This window comes from Montipora foliosa, chromosome 4 (assembly GCF_036669935.1).
Source record: "Montipora foliosa isolate CH-2021 chromosome 4, ASM3666993v2, whole genome shotgun sequence".
Lineage (NCBI taxonomy): Eukaryota > Metazoa > Cnidaria > Anthozoa > Scleractinia > Acroporidae > Montipora > Montipora foliosa.
Window position 1 is genome coordinate 41,170,324 of NC_090872.1, and position 7,500 is coordinate 41,177,823.

At 41.0% G+C, this 7,500-nt stretch overlaps 1 protein-coding gene across 4 annotated transcripts in view; it reads right to left on the reverse strand.

Annotated features, from left to right (window-relative positions):
* Positions 1–7,500, reverse strand: part of LOC138000812 (ubiquitin carboxyl-terminal hydrolase 15-like) — a 199,672-nt gene that overhangs the window by 79,956 nt on the left and 112,216 nt on the right. The window lies entirely within an intron of this gene.

Below are 7,500 nucleotides of genomic sequence, written 5' to 3' on the forward strand. Positions count from 1 at the left end.
ATGGATATCGAACTGTCTCCTAAGTCAGAAAGGCAACTGGATCTAAAAGTGCCATCAGAACTTCATGAGCTAACCAATTTGTTGTTCGACAACAAGAAACCAGAAGCTGAACTACAGAAGACAGTAGTTTCTGAGTGGTACACACCTGCTAACCGTTTAGCAACTGCTCTAAACAGTTGCTAAAAACAAGATGCTTTTTATCTGTGTCAGAAGGTTCTAGTTCACCTTCTGATTCTCCCTCAGAGGACTGGTTTCCATCAGAGAGCAGGATTTTCTTGCCTTTTGGTAAGTTCCAGTTTGGGTCCTTATACTCATCATCAAAGTCATCATTATAGACTTCCTTGTCATTAAAGTCATTGTCAATGTTATTTTCAACAGGCGGGTCAACTTCAATTTCTGTATAAGGGGTAAGTGAATCTTCATTAACACCATAGGTAGGGTACACCACGGGGACAGACATTGAATAGTGAAACTTGCTTGAGTTTTTACTTGAGAACTTCCATTACTTGAATTATCTGAAGCCACTGTAGTGGGTACATCAACACTGACAAGTATGATGGGATCAAAAAAGCATTGAGTTGCTGTGTCAGACAGCGATCGGCACTCCTAAAACCTTGAAACTGAAGGTGGAGCATTGTGAGGGGCAATGTATTCCAGTAATTCCATGTTTGATTCAGACTCTTGTGCCGGAGTGAGTGTACTTTGGGCAGGAGTACTCAGACCATTATCAGTTTCAACAGTTCTGTAACTGCCTGTAGTAGAGCGAAAGGATTCCTCGATGAGTATAAATAAGTGCTTGTGATGCATTCAATATACCCAGATACAACAAGCAGTTAATTGCGTGTAATTCACACTTCGGGTGTATGTGGGAAACGAAATAATAATAATACCTCCAACTTAATTTCGGCATTTTGATCGATTTATTTGTTTAAACAAAATATACATAGAAATACAGTCCATCAATGTATTTCTATTTTTCTTTCGTCTCTGCATCAACATAATAACAGTTAAGGCGCATGTTTCATGCCCCGTTTTTATTTCAATTGTCACACGTCTTAAAGTAATGTGGAAGCCAGCTTGCTATAACTAAATTATGAGCTTTAACGCATTCAAAAGATAGCGGAAGATAGTGGTATTTTAGTAGCGGTAAGTCGCATACGAATGCTTTACTTTGTACTGAATGATTGAAATAACTATTCTTGAAGAAGAACGATAAACAAAATACACTAACTTCTTCGTGGCTTCGACGTCGAAGACAATTTTTGCTAGACAGCCTCTGCCTCTTCGCCGGAGGATGAAAGCAGAACTCCATTGGTATAGCATCCTCCTTCAGTCTCCGTTTGCACTTTACTCCAGTGATCTCCGCATGTAAATTGACTTCAAAACTTTCTGCTGAAAAATGCTCGCTACAAACATAGCAGTTCTCAAGTGGAGGCATATTAGTCCTTCTTATCCGTTCCAGCCATGCTTTCTGTCGCTGAGTATCTCGAGGCAACTTATAGTAACTAATGCCGTTGCTTTTGGCTGAGTAATTAATACATCCAGGAACACAGCAGTTTACCATATTGAGCTAGGATGTAAATGTAACTAGACAATTGTCAGAAAATTAGCGCCTTAAAAATTTTAAAGTACACGAACGTACGAAGACAAGGTGCCGCAGAGAAGAAAACATCAAAACTCCCGCTAAACTTTGACGATATGATGTCACAGCCAACTGCTGGTCAATACAACGCCGCTCAAAAAGCGTCCAAGATGGCGGAAATCTAAACTCGATTTTCTGCTCCTCTTTAGCCAAAATATATAGGGGACGAAGGACAAGAAAACTAAACAACAAGAAAACTAAACAGGTAGTCAAAATGGAACCCTCCGTAACTGCCCTTTTCTCCGAAAAAAGTTCATTTTTACACCGGAGTTCCCCTTTAAAGGAAAGTTGTGGAATCGAGTAATACGTGCTCACAAGCTAAGTTATGAAGCACTGTGGAGGGTTTTGTGGTCCATGTTAATGAAGTGGGCGAAAGACAGGACACATTGGCCACCGAGTTTACAACTGGGAACGACGATGATGCATTAGTAGATGCCTTAACTACCAGTGAGCTTGTTAATGAAGTTGGACAAGCTGCACATATCATCAAAGCTTTTGATGCCACACATGATGACAACCCCACATTCTGTTACTGGAAACAATACATGAAACTGGTGTCCATCTTACAGAGGTTTATGCGTGCGATCTGGGAAGTGGGATCTGTACCTCTCTTCATTCTCTGAAACGCTACCCTATTTTGCGGCTTTCGACCACTTGAATTACACTAGATGGGGACTCATATTCCTTGCAGACATGAAGATGCTTCCGCAGACTGCCCCTGAGGTCCAGCAGGCATTTGAGAATGGCAACGGTCACAGAGAAGACGGCCAGCACCTTGAATCAAATTCCAGACGACTAAGCACTGGAGCATGTAAACAAACCTGGAAAGGACAGACTCGGCTCGAGATCGCTGGTGTCTTACCCACAATAAGCGCATCAAGCTGTCAGAAGACACCAAAGAGATGTTTAACGTCTTAGTAAGAGAATGTACTAGTGCCAAAGATCTGGGAAAAGCCAGAATGCGACAAGATGCTGAGGATGTAGCTAAGCTGGAGGCGCAGTTTACGAAATAGGAGGTCTTCCGATGTACGTCTGCCTTAGTTGTAGTTACCACTGGAGATGTGGCAAGTAACGCCATTAAACAAGATCTACTTGGCGTTGAGGAAATTGGTAAGAAAGTCATCAAGGAGTTCGTTGAAACCAGGCTAATCAAGAAAGACACAAAGTTCCATGACACCCTAAAGCAACAGAAGATGAAAAGCTTTGAGACACTACACTGTACCAGTGTCCGTTGATAAGAGCAAGACCATCGCTATGAAAACAGACAAAGATCTCTTGAGAAGGGTTATATTAGCCTTGGAATCCCGTCGTGATGTAGATGTGAATGTTGCTTCAAAGCGAGCTTGCTCGAGTCTGAAAGTCACTTGATACCCTAGATGCAACACTGATTGGAGGGAGGAGGAGGGGTATGTTATTAACAGCTTTGATGCGCTTCACTTGCTGTTCAAGCGAAGTGTTACAACTATTTATGACTGAGATTGTCTGGGTGTTGAATGACGCAATTCAGATAACAAAAAGCGTCATTACTAATGTGTTCTGTAGCGGTTACTTTCATGGGAGTTTCGCAATTAAAATATGTCGAAGTATGTTTAGTTACTTTCAAAATTCATAGAAAGAGTTGACTTGTTGCTAAAAGGAAACTGAGATATCTTGTAAATTTACGGACGAAAAGCTGCACAAGGGTAATGGCCTTTCATTGAACCCTGTTTCGATATTAAACGTCACACTACCAAGAGCTTTTTACTGAAGCCACCTTAAATTGAAGGACTTTCCAATCGTTAAGCCACTGATTTTTGTGATATTTCAACAGCAATGGTTGAAAGAATTTCCAAAGAAAATAGGACCACTCCCGCGTGTTCGAAAACTTCCTGAAAAAGAGGGCGTAAGTTCAAGCTAAGTAATAGACTGAGAAGGCACCTCATTCGCTGTGTCAGATTCCTGCAAAAAAAGAGACGGGACTATTGCCTGTAAAAGAATAGACACTGTGACATAATCATCTGAAAAGAGTGGTGGTGGTATCAAGTATTAGTTATTACTTTAACTCGTTTTCAGCTCTATAGTGTACAACAGTAAATTTTCTCTTTTTGGTGTGTAAGTACACTCTTACACCGGTGGAGTATGTAGAAAAAAGGTTGTTGGTTTCATCATAAGGTTGCATTGCAAGTACTATTTTAAACAATTTGTCTTTGTACTTTATTTTACTTAACAATCAATTGCCTTGTTGTCTTGCCTTTCAATATGTATTGAAATTATAGCTCTGCAAAGAGAAAGTTATATTTACCGGTATATTCCCTTACATAAAAGACTCCACCCATTGACTTGTAGACAACAGCACCATTGTGATCACGGTACATCATCACCGTTTTTTCCAAAAGTATTCATGCTCCTTTTAAATCAGTCTTCTTTGCCCCATTGTTTACTAGAAAATAAGCACTAGAACACAACTTAGCAATAGGAAAATTTTCAAGCCATTGGCAGCCCTTTTTTCCTTCAAAATCTCAACGGTACACCATGGTGATCCCTTGTCAGTAAATTAATTACAGTCTACTGAAACTATTTAGCAATGAACGGATCACTGTGGTGTACCGTTGCAAATAGGCATAAGAAAGGCCCTGTTGCGATTTCTACTAATTGTGCTTACAAGTAGTAGAAACTACTAGTTTAGAACGATTAAACTTCCTAGTTTTCTCAAAACATAATGCCAAAATTAAGATAAAAAGGATGGCGATCCGTCAATGGTACACCGGTGGCTCACTTGGTTGAGCACCAGGATGTCACGTGGGAGGTTGTGAGTTCAACTCCAGCCGGACCAACACTCAGGGTCTTTAAATAACTGAGGAGAAAGTGCTGCCTTTGTAATTACATCTGCAAATAGTTAGACTCTCTAGTCTTCTTGAACAAGGACGATAAGCCGGAGGTTCCGTCTCACAACCCTTCAATGTTCGTAATCCTGTGGGACGTAAAAGAACCCGCACACTTCCAAAGAGTAGGGCATGTAGTTCCCGGTGTTGTGGTCTGTCTTCTGTGGTGTATCATGAATGGGAGGGTAAAATGGTGGTTAACCTATTGTTGATTCCACCATGTATGTATTCATACTTAATCAGTAAATAAATAAATAAATAAACAATCCCGTGTAACCCAAACAGGAGCAGAGTTTACGACTGGGGATAGACTAGTTCAGGAAAACAAACACTCGCAAACAAACACCCATCATTCCAGTCTTTTTTATCATTACACCTGCACAGACAAAGGAACGTTCCCCCTCAGCGGTACAGAAGATAGGCATATCATAGGCGTATACCCGCATATGCAATGGTCTTGGGTGCTCGCAGGTGAACCTCATGACCTTTCAATAGTAACATCAAACCATGCCACAAGATGATAATTTAGAAATACGACTTCCGCCGCTTTTGTACCTATCCTGCGAAGGTTGCACTGGTCGGGTTGCAAAATGAGTTATAAATATATGTCAGAGGACTTAAAAGAAACGTTTTGCCTCAATTCGGTGACCCTTTCAAATGCAAGATGCGGTATTTTCCTCTACTTTTTTTCAATTAGATTTGGACTAATGGGTCGGAGTGCAAAAACCAACAGGTAAATGCAACATTGATTGGAGGGAGGAGGAGGGGTACGTTATTAACAGCTTAACATACGGAGGGGTTGGCGTAGTGGTAAGATGTCTGCCTTCCAACCCTGAGGTCCCAGGTTCCATTCCCAGTTCTGCCAAGACTGGAATATTTGGCGACCTTCCTTCCCGCTAAAGTTCACTCAGCTTTCCATCCTTCTGAGGTCGGTAAAATGAGTACCAGCATGCATGGACTGCTTAGAAGCGGCTGCTATTTGCGCCTGTATATGCTTCCAGTCCGCTGGGGGTAAATTGATCATTGTAAAGCGCCTTTGAGACGTTAGTGATAAGGGCGCTATATAAATGCACCACTTTACTTTACTTTACTTTGGTGCACTTCACTTGCTGTTCAAGCGAAGTGTTACAACTATTTATGACCAAGATTGTAGCTCGTTTGCTCTCGACTGAAATCAGGGAGAGTTACAGTGCGCCTCCTGGGCGAGAGCTGGTGATCAATGGAGGCTTCAAGGATACCCTGAATATGTGGTCATCTGACACATCATGACAAGATATAAGAGAGCTTGCATCAGATCATGAGGAGGCAGACACTACAATAGAACTGCATGCCCGAGACGCAGCAGTAAGAGGGTACAAGCAAGTCAAGATTTTGTGTCGTGATACAGACGTTCTTGTCCTCCTTTTGGTACACCGAGAGCAGCTTTGTCAAGAAATGTGGATGTTTGCGGGTACATCAAGACAAAGGCGTTACATACAGCCAGCAAACTTTCAGACCATGGTATGGAATAAAGCGCTAGAACAATGTCCTTCTCTCCCAAAGCCTTAAGAGAGCAGATGGTACTACAGTGAAGGCCTTCTGAAGCCATAGTTAATGGTGTGAGAAGAAGATGGATGCTATATAAACCGACGCTGCACTTGTCTTCAACTATCTCTTTGCTGTTCCAAGGCATGTAAATGTGGTGACAGGTGCAGAAACGACAGGACCACTGCAGCAGAGGTGAACGAAGCATGACCTATAACTTTGATAAGGTGGAAGTCACATGGTGGTCTTGTGTAATATAAGATACTTTGCTTATGGTTTATAACCTTGTATTTCTAGCTTAAACTGTGCGTCCAAATAGAAGAAAGTTCAGTCTTTTTACATGAGAAATCGTAATTCATGGGAAATGTTACATAGGTTGGAAACGTAATAGAATGAATGAAAATAGAATGATCTCATTACATCACGTGACCCATCATAGCTGATCACCTACAGTTGTATTGCATTTTTGTGTTTTTGTTGGATGTGTAAATCGAAATGAGAAACGTCAGTAAGTTGAAAACTGTCTTTAAGGAAAGTGTGAATACAGCATCTTTCATGCTTTAAAATTGATTTTATTAGAAAGCCACGAGACTCGTCATAACTGGTCACATGACGCATTTTACCGAGCTCTAAACGTCAAGTAGCAAAGATTCAGCTATTTCCCCATCGTATTGTACACTTTTTATTGGCTTTATATAAATGTTACAGTTCAGCCTCATTTTCAGGCTGCAGGAGAATTTTCATTGCGAACGTGTGGTGGTACAGTAACACAGAGCTGTATTATTGTCAACTGAGCTGCGTTTTGTCTTCCAGGAGATTCAAGTTATCTTTGCGTAAAATGTAGCTCAAATAGTTCACGATGTTGTTTTTGTGCTGTATATCATTATAGTGCAAAGGTAGATGTGTTAGCTAAATAGCCCCCTGACAAGACATGTGGTTACTAGTAAAATACTAAACCCAGAAAGATTGAAGACAATAAAAGGGAATGGAGAAACATTGGCTTTGAGGCTGATATGCTGATCATGTCCAAGTTCCCTTACAACTTGTTTTTCACCACAGGGTCAACCGTGCACTCAGAGCTTCTGACAGCTTCTAAGACAAAAGGTCACTAAAGTTAACCCTGTCAAGCGGGGTTAGTATTTGGAAGGGTGACCACAAAATATATGACTCGTCAGAAACATAGGACAGAAAATTCTATTTTTTATGTTCGTGAGTTATGTACGCACTGCGGGCCTATTGTCACCAAAGACTTACACTCTTACACTCGTACAACCCGGTGCACTACCACAAAAACCCGCTTAATGACAGATATCATAACATTATGAGTGGGCAACAGCACAATTCTTAATCAGGATGGCAAGACGAAGATTTTAAGCTATGTTGCCTGCTTATACTTAAAATGTTTACCGGAAATCGTTTTTTGGCGAGCTGCCTCCTGGCTACTTCTGAAATAATCAAAACTGGACAAATTCA